Genomic DNA, 13,346 nt, shown 5'->3' with positions numbered 1-13,346 from the left:
AGCATAAAGTCTTCGGCCTCCAAACGACCCTGCCTGGTGTATGTCTGTATCTATTACCTCTTCATACAGGGTTGCAAAATATAGAGTGAGGTCATTTAAACATCATTTATTTTGCAGCTTCATTTACTGTGCTAACAATGGAGCATCCTGACACTGATACTTCTGCCCAAGTGACCTGTGGGTTGGATTCAGTTTAGTGGGATGCGGGACACGTGGAGGATAATTTAAACTCTTAATTTCCTTAGGGTTTCCCTTCAACATACTTCAAGGAGGGTGCGAGCTCTTTATTTATTACAATAGCACAAGGAAGTCGGTCACACAAGTGACACAGTGACCGTTGCGAGCCTACGCTGACGTAACGAGAGTTAACATAGGCTTGTAGTGTAGCTATGGCCTTAGGTCTATGAAATGTTTGGGTGAGGTAACAGGAAAAGGATGAGGGGAGATGAAGATTCATTCAGGTGTTTAGGCTCCAGCTTTTGTGGAAGAGGCCTTACTGCTTCCTAAAGGCTCAGGAACAAAGAGGCCCATAAGAACACAATATTATGTCTTTATTCACATTTCTTGACTTCCGGGTGTATAACTCCTGTTTTTAGATTCTTGTGGTTGTCAAGCCCTCTTGGGGTTGTAGATGTGTGTTCGTTATGTTTTGAGGGCCAAAGCTGTAAATGGGTTCAACAAAGAATTAGATCAGTTCCTCAGGATAAGTGCATCAGCTATTAACTGAGGTAATCAGGGATGCTTCCCCATGTTCTCTGTGTCCCTAAACCTCTGACCGCCAGATGCTGGGAGTGGACAATGGGATGGTTCACTCAGTGATTGCCTGTTCTGCTCATTTCCTCAGAAGCACCTGGCACTGGCTGCTGCCAGAAGAAGGATACTGGACTACACAAACTATTGGTCTGATCCGCTATGGGAGTTCTGATATTCAGTGAAAATTGTCCCTTTAACTCTCCAGCCTGGGCTGTCTCTTACAATGCTGTGCTAGCGACAAGCAGCAAAACTCCTCCAGGTGCTGCGATCACTCAGCCAACAACCTGCAGTGACACACCCAGCCTAGTAGCATGAATGTTCTCTAAGCCACTCATGAATTACACGGAGAGAGACACGAGCACATCTCCCCAGCCCTCAGCCTTGCACCTCAGAAATGTACCGTCTTCCACTGCTCAAGAACATCTCTTGAACTGTGCAAGCTCATTAATTAGTTCACCGCTTCCTCCAAAGAAAGTGGCCATACGCCAGACTGTATAATCTGAGCAACTTTCCCAAGCTCTTTGGACACTCACTAGTAAATATAAAACATTAAAGTAAGTCTATTAACTACAGAAAGATAGATTTGAAGTGATTAGAGGTGTTAGGCACAGAGGTCAAAGTTGGTTACATAACAAATAAAAATGGGATCAAAGTCTAAATTCTAACTTGAACAGACTAAGCAAGAATTAAATCAAATAACTTTTGTCACCCCACTGGATGTTCCAGGCAGTTTTGAGTTCTTACACAGGGTGAATTCCCTCTCAGCCTCGGACCAATCTCCCCAGTTCAATGTCTTTCTCTTCTGGATGATCTTCCAGGTGTTGAGATGGGGGAGGTGTGACGTTATTGACATGAACTGAGATTGTATAGATCATTGTTGCAACCAAAGTCCTGTAGTGGCACCACATCTTGTATAAAGGGGGTCAAATAAGGTGTCTAAGACAAGGTTATGGTTTGCTGGTTATAATTATGCTATCTGTATATGTGTATCATTTTTGTAGTTGAAGTTATCAATATTGGCTCTATACTGTCGGTATTTCAAACTATTGTGCTATGCTTCTGGGTGACACCCCAGACAAGTTGGTGTCAGCTGTGCCTAGGCTGCTGGATGGCCTATTAAGGACCATCAGCTACACAATTGACCCATTGAGAGAAGGCAAATACACCCTGTGACTCAACAAAGTATGCAGGGACTTGCCCATGTGACGCCAAACTCCATTTTGCTGTAATTTTCCACAGTGAGAACAAAGCGGGGATCTTACACCTGGAAAAGAATATAAAAAGCTGATGCCTCATCTCCATCTTGTCTTCAATCCTGCTCCCTGCCTCTGGAGGGACTTTGCTACAAACAGGAGCCCTACACATCCCAGCTGGGGATGTTCTCCAGAGACTTGATTTGAACCTGTAATTTATTCTATCACTGCTGCAAGCCTGAACAAAGAACTCTGCCATTACTGTTTGTAACTGATTCCATGTAACCACTTCTAGCTCTCACCTGTATCTTTTTCCTTTTATGAATAAACCTTTAGATTTTAGATTCTAAAGGATTGGCAACAGCGTGATTTGTGGGTATGATCTGATTTGTATATTGACCTGGGTCTGGGGCTTGGTCCTTTGGGATCAGGAGAACCAGCATCGTTACCAGAGATGAGAGGCCATTTGGTGGTGTCATCAAGCCTCATTTATATTTTCTCTTCAGATGCTAGAAAGACCCTTGCTGGGACATGGGGGTTAGGTAGCCCCCATTGTGTACCGTGCCCTCGCTGAGAAGTCTATGGGAGCTTGGATTCTTCTTAATGGGCCACCAATACACGTCTTGTTGGTCCTGATGTCGGCTGCTCCTTTGTTGATACTGAAAAGCTAGCTGCGGGCCTTTCCCACTTACCCCATATTTCACGAATGAACAGATAGCAACACATGATAACTTCACATACAATTAAAAAAAAGGAGTACTTGTGGCAACTGAGAGACTAACCAGTTTATTTGAGCATAAGCTTTCGTGAGCTACAGCTCACTTCATCGGATGCATACTGTGGAAAATACAGAAGATGTTCTTATACATACAAACCATGAAAAAATGGGTGTTTACATACATTGTATCACATACAATGATAGCACATACAATCCAACAGGCTAGTGATGTTCAATGGACCAAGACTTTTTAAACCATACCTAACAGGGCATGCTTTGTTCAAAAGCATATCATAATCATAGCACAGCTGTGAATATGGGGGTCCAGGGTGCTACTTTGAGGTCCAGAGCGTCACATTCTGCCAAAGCCTTTTTCCCCTAGCAGGGGCCTCTCTGTGCCCAGAGCTCCTAATAGCTGCATGTCTGGAGGCAGTGGAGAATTCTGGTTTGGCATCTCTTTCTCAGTGAGCATCAGCAGTGGCTCTTGAAAGGCCTCCAGAGAGTGATCTTTCAGAAGAGCTCGCTGAAGAGCCTTTCTAGGAACCAGGAGCTCCTGGCTTGACCTGTCAGACTTTCCTTGCTGAGACGACTGTATCTGTCGGGCTCCCTTTTTGGTATCTCTTTCTTCTAACCAGAAAAGACCTTCCTGGGCAATCCTTTAAATGCTTGTTCAAGACAGAGAGAGAGGCTTCTTTGTGGCTAAGTCTTGGAATGTGGCAAATGACAAGTCTGGAGCTGATGAAAAGGTTACTGTCACTCAGAGTCAAGCCGAGGTTGCTGCGACCACAATGCAGCACTATACGAACACAGCTGCTAGCAGGAAAAGAGTGCCTTAGAAACCCTCTCTCCCCTCAGATGTGGCTTTCTGTGTGCAGAGAGCCAGGCAGCTTGACATCGGGGAGGCCTTGCAGAAAACTATTTGCAATTTGGATGTGTTGTCTTGGAGCATCAAGTGGAGCAGTTGCCTAATACTTCCAGTGGCAGGCACCATGGCTAAGCTGGCTAACGTACCTGTCTAGTAAACAGGAGATCCTGGGTTCAATTCCCAGTGGTGCCTTACTGCATATCTTTGTCTCCTCTGCTCAGAGTTTGTAATGTCTTTCTAGGAAACGGAAGAGACGTGTGTCAGCAATCCAAGAAATTGCTTGTTAAGAAAAAGGCTTCTTTTCAGAGGAAAGTTGGAAAGAATCAAATCACCAGCCTTGAGCTGATGAAAAGGCAAATGCGTTAGCAAGGATGTTGCCTCGGCTGTAATTTCTGTGACAGGAGAGCCTGTGTCTTTTGTCTTTTTTGTTAATTAAAATATCGGATCCAGCAGAAAACCCCATTATACAAAGCAAAAATGAAATCACTGACACAAAACCATTGGAAATACCAAAAAAGGAATAATGCAGTAGGGAGTAATGCAGGGTTTCCAGGCCAGTCCTGTGCACTGAGCACCTGCTAAGGGCCCTGGGTGCTTAGCAGAAACCCGGAGGAACTGATACCAGGCCTGAACATGAAACTCAACTGCTCCCAGTTGCTGCTGGAAAGCCCCGTCCTGCCTAGAGAGAAAGACCGGCAGGAGGGAATCAAGGCTCGTCCTGGTCCCAGAGCCCGGTCCACACCCGCCTCCACTCTGCTAGTCACTCATTTTTTTTCCACCCACAGCCAGCCGGTTAACAGCCACATAAACCCTGTTAGCCACTGCTACAGGGAACTGCCTTCATCGCTGAAGATGCTCCTGACAGCGGCTCTGCCAAAGGTGGTACATTGCTATGGCATCGATCAGGCGCAGTGTGTCCCATGACACCCGCCCACTATATGGCGGCCCCTGCTGAGTGTGCCCTTGCTGCAGCTGGTTCTGCTGGCGCCCTGTGCCTTGCCCTCCTTGATCCAGGAACAAGCCTCGGGCGACCTGTAAATAATCCTGTCCAACCAAGTCTGGCATCCACCATCATGTAGCCAGAAGTCCCCACACCTGCCAGGTAAAAAAACAAGCCACCAGAAAGTGGTCCATAGTTTCAAGTGGTGCCAGAAACTGACACAGCGCCCGGGGGCAACCTTTGCGCTGCACATGCCGGCCATGCACGTTGGCATGGACGGACAGTTTCCCATGAATGATGAGCCACCACAGGTCTCGGTACTTAACAGGCACCCGGGCCATGTGCAGATACTTTAAGGCTCCCATCAGTAAGTTCCCAGTGAGATGTGAGACTTAATTCTATGGAGCCATTTGCAGGACTTCGGCAGGGAGGCTTAGGCCTGGGGGACTGGGATGCAGCGGATGGGCTGGCTGTCTAGGTGCAGAGATTTAGTCGCACTGAGGCACAGGAGGGAGGAGGAGGAGGAATCCTGCTGAAAGACAGTGGCTGTGGAGAATAAGAGGAGGGGTTCCTGGGACTTTTTTTTGCCTCTCTTTTGCCTGCTGGCTTACTTCTTGTGGTGAAAGGGATCGATCCTTTCAGCAAGCCTGGATAGCTCAGGTTGTAGAGCATCAGGCTTTTAATCTGAGGGTCCAGGATTCAAGCCCCTGTCCAGGCACTCAGCTTTTAAGTTGCCTTGTGTGCCAGGAGCCAAATGGTTCCTTGTGGTGTCCAGAGCCAGACAGGGATTCCCAGAAGTTGTGGCCATTTCGTGGAAAGGCCCCTTTCTCCTGCTGAGTCCTTAAGAAGCAGGATAGAAGCCCACGTCTGCAGGAGCAGGCCCAGAAAGCACCAGTCTCTGGTTTGCTGTGGGGCCAGGTGTTGAGAAAGCCAAGGGGAGGGGGAGAGGAGAAGAGAGAGGGAGGGATGTGAGCTGGATTTACTCTGAGTCCTGCAGCTGGGCTGCAGCCAGGCCTAGGAGGCAGCCCTCTTGGTTGACCTGCTGGCCCAAAGTCACTTTGGCGGTGTTGGTCTTTACCCAGGAATGCTGAAGGGTGGGCCTGAGGGAGGGAGACTCAATCCTCCTCCCTATTGGTCAGGGCTGGAGAGGAGGCTGTAAGAGTGGCCAGGTTGATGAGCTGGGCCTTCTAGAGTTTGGGGAGGGTGGAGTTGACTTGGGCATTGTGCTGGCAAAATGCCTCAGGGTGCTGGAGGGAGGATGAGACCAGGGCTAGGGCTGGGAAGAGAGAGAGAGAGAGAGCAGCAGGTTTCCTCTATTGTTTCCTCCTCTCTTTTTCTTGACTAGTTTCTCCTCTGTATGAACTTGCTCTTTTTCTTCATAAGCCTGGCTAGCTCAGTTGGTAAAGCCTCAGACTTTTAATCTGAGGGTCAAGGGTTCAAGTCCCTGGTCAGGTGTTGAACTATTCCCCAAGATCATAAAAGTCTCTCTTTGGCATCCTTCTTGATGTTTTTTTCTCTTTTTCTCTTCAGAATTTTGCCTTTCCTAAGAAGGGCCTTTTGTGCGTGAGATTGAAGGGAAACTTCCTGACATCCCCTCTGTCCTCGCAGGCTGGAGGAATAAAGGCCTCTGGGCGTATAGCAGGTTCCTCCCAGATGGCTGGCTGCATCTTATGTGGTGGAGGTGAAAGCTGTCTCCTTGCCTCTGTTTCTGCCTTCATGTGTCTGTGCTGATCTGGCTGGGGGTGTGGGGAATGTTTGGAGCTTTTTCTTCATATTGAGGGCTCCCTCCCACAGCAGAGCGATGTGGGCTCCCTGGAGAGCCTGAAAGCATTGTATCGTCAGCGTTAGGTGCTCACCAAGCGCTTGGCTTCCCTTCGAGGGAGCGGTGAGGATGGCAGGGTTCAGGGTCCCTAGTTGGAGAGGGGTGCAGGCAAGGATTTCCCTACACCCCTCCTGAATTTCCCCAACCCCACCCCCCTGTCCAGGTTTGTGAACTCATTACATAGAGTATTGCCAATGTAGTGATTGTTTGGACTTTTGAATTGAAATTGAAATATTAATACACACTTTAAAAGCATATAAAGTGTATGATAAAATACGTGTGTCTGAAAAAGTATAATAGATTTGGAAAGTATGAACATAGACTAGCTTCCTTATACAGCTGTTGTTTTTATGACCATGTCAGAGCATTCATGTCGGTGATGTTGGCCAACCTAATAACTTCAAATGATGATTTGTAAGCAAAGTCTAAATGATCTCTCCCAGACAGCTAGTGATGAGCTGGGGGCTGGGGGGAAAGGATTCAGGACCAGATTGTATTTACATTCACACCTAATCTACCGAGGTATCCAGCAAACAGAGCTGCCTTGCCCGAGTGATAGATTTTGGCTGGGGTTGGGTTACAAACCACTTGCATGCGGGGGGGGGGCAGGGGGGTAATGAAATGTTGTTGTTACTTTATGAGTAAAGGGCAGTAGAACAGTAGCCTGTGCTGCTGTTACACAGACAACACTACACAGGATCGTTTCAGGGAGCAAGGCAAGTTGTCACGTTTATTATAACGCAATTTGATTTATGACCAATAACTAATATCTAATACCTATGTACACACACACACACACATCAAATGTTCTGCAGCCGGTAGATAGTTACCAGTCCTCAACATAGCTTGAGCTCGTGGCTTGATTTCACAGCTTGGGATCGTAGCTCGTGGTGGCTAACTGGCCAGGAAAGCCGGGCACGAGGAAGGGCTGGGTCTCTGTCGGGCACGCACTGATGCCCCTCAATGTTGGCAGCAGAACGTTACCCAAAGTCTTCCATCTCACCCATCTTTTTAATCGGCTTTTAGTTTGAATCCAGAGTCTATAGGTCTTGCTTTATCACGCTGCCTCTGGGTTCGGTGTGATTGATCACCCGTCAATTGCAGATGGGACTTTCAGCCTAGGACCTGGCTTTGATCTTTCTTCTATTGTACCTTTGTTCTTTTCTTTTTAGGGTGGGGTCTTCTTACTTTGTTAGGGCTGTTCCCTGCATCTTCAGCCGTTGGTATTTGAACTTTATTTCATCAGGACAGGCTGGGGCTGGAGGTTGATTCCATCATCCATCCATACCTCATTCACACATCTAAACTACACTAATAAGATTACAGCAGGGTTTTGCAAAAATGAAGGTCACAGCAAGCTTTTACAAAATGGAGTGAGCATTTTAAAATGGAGTTTGGGACAAGTTAAAATGGAGTTTGAGTTACAATATGGACAAGTGTAAGGAATGGCAAACAGTGAACAAACGTTACATTATTGACAAGTATAATGAATGACAAACAGTGAGCAGAAGTTACAATGTTGAAACAGTGTAAATTTCAGGGATTTAAGCAGCAATTGGATTGAAAGTGAAATTTACAAGGGCAGTGGCCTGAACAGCTGTGGCTCTTAACAAGCAGCTTAATTGTCAGTTAGTCAGTTATTGGGGTACCCAGTTTTATGAATGAATGAAGTTTCATTAATAAAACTTTACTTATGAAGTTATAGGAATAAAGTGAACAACTACAAACAATTTCATTTATCAGGACTACATTGTCCCCCTTTGACCCTTCAATCCAGGGGTATTGAATGGGTCACACTTTATGTAATTGTTTCAAGGCTATATATTGTGAAGCAATGTGAGCCTGTGGTTTCAGCTTAAAATACAGTCTTTTCATCCAGCAGCACATGCCACACATTACAATTAACATAGAACCTCAGGGTGTCATCTAGTCCAACCCCCTGCTCAAAGGGGGACCAATCCCCAATTTTTGCCCTAGATCCCTAAATGGCCCCCTCAAGGATTGAACTCACAACCCTGGGTTTAGCAGGCCAATGCTCAAACCACTGAGCTATCCCTCCCCCCAAACATGGAGCTTCTCAGAATAAAGAAAACAATTGGGTGTAACATAATTTTTAAAGTTGAAGACCAAGAGGGGGCCCATCCTTTAAAAATATCACACCAATGGTGCATCATGATTTGTTCTGCTTGTGCGGACACTCTTAATATTTCAAATCCCTGATGTAAAATAGCCAAACTGCGTGTCTGAACCTGAGTCCGTGTGGTTTCAATCAGTTGGCTAATTTGTTCATTTCTCTTCATTAGTTCATACAGGCTTGTCCAATTGACCCCCAAAGAGAAGTTAAAGTCTTGAATATTACTGGTATCCAGTGTGTTAGTTCTTTTATCCTCATGAGTTGGGAAGTAAAGTGTTAAGGTGGGCATTTTTAACATAGTTCTATTACACACACACTGTTCTACGGGTGGTTCTGAGATGTATTTATCTTGCCACACAAGCTCCTCTAATCCAGTGGCACAGACACAACTTTTTCTATCAAAATACACTTTTGGGGTACTGTTATCTAGTTCATCCCAGTAACAGGTTGCCAGACTTTTATGTTGTAAGGAGCAGGGCTCTTCTAATTTTGGTAAGGTGGGACATACCCATTGTTGTGCAGTCCACCTTGTACACAAGCTATGGTCTATGATTTCAGTGCTGCCCAGTGGGAGGCCGCACCCCAACCCCCATGCCTGAGCCCCCTCCCAAAGCAAGCACCCCCTACCCCCTCCTGCACCCCAACTCCCAGCCCTGAGCTGCCTTCCAGAGCCAGCACCCCATAACCCCTTCTACACCCCAAACCCCCTCCTACACCCCAAGCACCAGCCCTGACCCCTCTCCCAGAGCCAGCACCCTGTACCCCCTCCTGCACCCCAACTCTCTGCCCCAGCCCAGAGCTCCCTCTCACACTGCGAACCCCTCAGCCTTAGCCCAGAGCAAGCCCCCCATCCCAAACCCCAATACCTTGCCCCAGCCCAATGAAAGTGAGTGAGTGTGGGGGAAAGTGAGCAACGGGAGGGGTATGGAATGAGTGGGGCAGGACTTTGCAGAAGGGGCAGGGTCTCGGGGAAGGGGTGGCGTAGATCTTGAATTATCCTTAGATTCAAAAAGTGAACTTGGGCGTAAAAAGGTTGGAGATCACTGCTGTAGGCTCTTTGCAGATAACTTGAAAATTCTCTGACAGGAGACCTGTACCTAATTCACGTCTAGAGAAAGAGAAAAATATACACAAACACCAATTAAAGCCATATTTTAAGTTTGTGTAAATTTAGAATAATCAGGAGATAATACAGAAAGATATTCCTAATCCCAAGACTTGAGGTCTCATCTGAACATGAGAATGGCCAGACTGGGTCAGACCAGTGGTCTATCTAGCCCAGTGTCCTGTCTTCTGACAATAGCCAATGCCAGGTGCTTCAGAGAGAATGACCAGAACAGGCAGCCATGGAGTGACCCATCCCCTGTCATCCAGTCCCAGCTCCCGGCAAACAATGGCTAGGGACACTCACAGCATTGGGTTGCAGCCCTACCCATCCTGGCTAATAGCCATGGATGGACTTATCCTCCATGAACTGATCTAGTTCTTTTTTTAGCCCTCTTATACTTTTGGCCTTCACAACATCCCAGGGCAACCAGTTCCACAGGGAGACTGTGCCATGTGTAAATTAGTACTTCCTTTTGTTCATTTGTTTTAAACTTGCTACCTTTGGGGGGCCCCGTGGCAACTGTCCCAATCACTGTACCCTAGGGACAGCTGTGTGTGCGTGTCATGCGGGGGGAGCGGGGGTGCTAGGCCAGCCCAGGGGGAGGTGGGGCTAGAGTGTGGGGGGGTCAGACTGGCCCAAGGGGCCTAGCCGGGGGGGCTGACATTGGCAGCAGGAGTCAGCCCCACAGTCACCGGTGAGAAATGGTATCAGTGACCCCAGCCCGCCCCAGCTCGCAGCATCTCCCGGCAGAGGGAGCAGAAGGTGGAATGAGGTGGAGCAGGGGCTGGAAGAGTTGGGGTGGGGATTTGGGGGAAGGGGTAGAGTGGGGGCAGGGTCCGGGGCAGAAATGGAGGGATTAGTCCCAGGCCCCACACCCCCCTAGGGATGCCCCTGAAGGGAAGCACTGACTATTACAGTGACAATAAAACTGACCAGCATTGTGGGGGAGACTGAAGGAGATCCACACTCATCAGGTCTCTTCTCTCCCCCAGGGTGAGCCAGACACTGCTCTCTCCTGGCTCTCATTCTAGCAGCTGGATGCCAAGGAGCTATTTTCCCCCAAGAAGTACATTGAGTTCCCCTGTGGTGCTGAGGTGGCTAGCGCTGCTGCTGGCTAAGGGGGCTGTCGGGGGGGTTGATGTGTGCATAGACTCTCAGCTGCCAAGCAGGAGGGGGCACTTGGGACTCGATCAGACTGGCTCAATGAAGACGGGGTGTAGACAGACCAATACAGACGCTCTCCAGAGTATGGAGCAGCTTCCCCCCATGCAGCCAGGCAATGAGCATTTCCCACAATGAACCTGGAGCTGAGGGGGAGGGAGCAGCTGCTGTTCCCGCTCCTCAGAGAAAGGCCTGTCACCCAACAGCACTTGTTACTCAGCCACTGCTAAGGGCGTCGGGTTCCTCTGGTGGGAGTGTGGAGAAGCCATTCATTTTCCTGTTCACACTCCTCTGCAGTGTGAAAACCAGGAGGGGAAGCAGAAGCCCCACTTTCCTCCCTGAATGACGTCCAGTGGGAAAGCCAGGACAACAGGGTGGGGTGGAAAGTGGTGGCCAGACTCTTGCTACCAGGGTCTAGTCTAGCTCAGGGTCCAGCTCAAATTCCTCCCTGTGCACTGGCCCCCAATCTCCTTCCACCACCAGGTCAACCCAGGAACTCAGGTAGGAACGGGGTGAGGCAGCAAGTCAAGCTGAGCAAGGCAGGCAAAAGTGCATCTTGCCTTCATGGGCAGCTCACAATGATGTCCTTTTTGTGTGCCATGGCTGAAAAAACATCCCGGACAGAGAAGCAGCAGGGCAAAAGACTGCCATATAGTTGCCAAAGTAGCTCAGTTGGGAGAGCGTTAGACTGAAGATCTAAAGGTCTCTGGTTTGATCCCAGGCTTGTTTTCTAGGAGCACAGTGGCACCTTTACCTGAGGTGAGTCCCTGATTTTGAGCTCCCCAGCAGGACAACAGAGCATGGGCTTCTGCCCCTAGTTGGCCCACCTGACCTTTAACAATGAGAGACAGGAGCCATCTTTCCAACACACTTATTGGTCAACCCAATATGGCGGGAAGAGAGTGAGGCATGGCCATCGGAGATGGTACCAGAAGGGGTGCTGGGCAGTGACGGGCAGGGACTGGGGATGAAAGATCCTCTGCACAGCTGAGCGAGGGCAGTACTGGGGAAAGGGCATCTGTGAAAGTGTCCACGTGGAGAGGGGCCCAGGAGGAAGTGCTTGTTGTTCAGTGCCTTGGAGCAGCTGGACTCGGACATTGTGGGCAGCACATTAACAAGTTTAGGGCAGATCTATGGGCAGAGGGTGATTGGAGGAAGGGCCCATCTTTCTGGTCCTCTGGGCCAGGGAAGAACGATGGGCTGGAGTCTTGTTCTTCACATTCACGGTGCGAGTACAGAACGTGGTGGAGCTATGCCCAAGGAGGGCATTACTGGTGACTTTGTGCTCCATGGCACTGGTTACCGCTATATTAGTGTGTATGGTCCCCAGTTAAAGTGTGAAAGGAAAGATCAATGGAAGGAACTGGCTCCCTTCCTCTGGACCACACAGTGTTTGCTGTTGGGGGGGATTTTAATTGTGTCAGACGGCCTGAGGACCGCGGGTCCTGTTTTCCAGACCGTCAGAGGACACGTTTTTACAATAAGCACTGCCTGGCACAGGTCTGTAGCAAGGTCGGCTTGGAGGACTTGTTTCTCCATAGTGGAGCCAGTGAGGTGGTAGTCTCCTATTCCTCTCATCCAAGCTCACACCAGCCACAGAGGGGGTAACCTTTCTGTGGGAACAGGCCAGGAGTCGCATTGACTGGATTTACATGAAAGAGAGCACGTTGACAGCCCAGTGCAGGGTAGTGCTAATAGATTGTTTGGATCACGCAGCTCTCACCATGTGCCTCAATGTGGGCAATTCCCTGACCCATGACAGAGGATATTGGAAGCTGAACTTCCAGAGCTGGCAAGATAAAGGGGAGGGGCGGCTAGGCCTGGTGGTGCTGGCAGAATGGGAATGCATCAGAGGGTTCTATGGCAACCAGTGGGATTGGTGGGAGCTGGTGAGGGAGGAGTTGGCGGCTTTGTTTCGGCGACCAGGCAAACACCACAAGTTAAAGAAACCAACAGTGCCAAGTCCTGCAGCATCGTCTGTGGGATTTCCACAAGAGCATCCAGGCAGGGGAGCCAGTCAGCGTGTGACTGTAAGACCGGATCAAGCGACAGCTGGCCGAGTTCCAGGACATGAGGCTGCAGCTGGCTGATATGAGCGGGACCACTGAGTGAAGGGAGGGGAGGCCTCCCCTGGCATTTTTGCAGCCTGCAGAGAACAGAGGCAAAGCAGGGGGATGTGGGGATTCAGGGCAGGATCCGTGGATCCGGTAATACAGGACCACACTCGATGGAGGAGGAGAGAGAATCCTGTGAGAGGAAGCAGCTGGAGGGAAGCAATAAGTGCAGAGTGCAAGCCAGACAGTTGAGAGTCACAGGGGTCCAGAAAAAGAAACAGCAGCAGGTCCCATGGTGTAATGGTCAGCACTCAGGACTTTGAATCCTGGAATCTGAGTTCAAATCTCAGTGGGACCTCCTGGAGCTATGTTGGTTTGATGCAAATCCATGGATCAAAATGTGCTTGGTTTCTTGTCTCTGGATGCATGAGAGTGAGTGTTCTTTTCCGTGACGGATGCCCACTGGATAGCTTATGCTCAAATAAATTGGTTAGTCTCTAAGGTGCCACAAGTCCTCCTTTTCTTTTTGCGAATACAGACTAACACGGCTGTTACTCTGAAACCTGTCATTATGCAAGGCACTGCATTTAGCCGCATG

General features: G+C 48.8%; 5 non-coding genes across 5 annotated transcripts; all 5 read left to right on the top strand.

Annotated features, from left to right (window-relative positions):
* The first annotated feature begins 3,647 nt into the window (after positions 1-3,647).
* On the top strand, positions 3,648-3,721 carry TRNAT-AGU (transfer RNA threonine (anticodon AGU)). The gene has a single exon. It is a non-coding gene; the product is annotated as a tRNA-Thr (tRNA).
* A 1,393-nt stretch (positions 3,722-5,114) lies between these two features.
* Positions 5,115-5,187, top strand: TRNAK-UUU (transfer RNA lysine (anticodon UUU)). Its single transcript has one exon. It is a non-coding gene; the product is annotated as a tRNA-Lys (tRNA).
* Positions 5,188-5,851: 664 nt separating this feature from the next.
* TRNAK-UUU (transfer RNA lysine (anticodon UUU)) lies at positions 5,852-5,924 on the top strand. The gene has a single exon. It is a non-coding gene; the product is annotated as a tRNA-Lys (tRNA).
* A 5,427-nt stretch (positions 5,925-11,351) lies between these two features.
* On the top strand, positions 11,352-11,433 carry TRNAF-GAA (transfer RNA phenylalanine (anticodon GAA)). The gene has a single exon. It is a non-coding gene; the product is annotated as a tRNA-Phe (tRNA).
* Positions 11,434-13,034: 1,601 nt separating this feature from the next.
* On the top strand, positions 13,035-13,106 carry TRNAQ-UUG (transfer RNA glutamine (anticodon UUG)). Its single transcript has one exon. It is a non-coding gene; the product is annotated as a tRNA-Gln (tRNA).
* Positions 13,107-13,346: the final 240 nt, after the last annotated feature.

Source organism: Natator depressus, chromosome 22, assembly GCF_965152275.1.
Source record: "Natator depressus isolate rNatDep1 chromosome 22, rNatDep2.hap1, whole genome shotgun sequence".
NCBI classification, from domain to species: Eukaryota; Metazoa; Chordata; order Testudines; family Cheloniidae; genus Natator; species Natator depressus.
The sequence above is the reverse complement of the archived record's forward strand: the minus strand, read 5'-3'. Positions and strand labels throughout refer to the sequence as shown.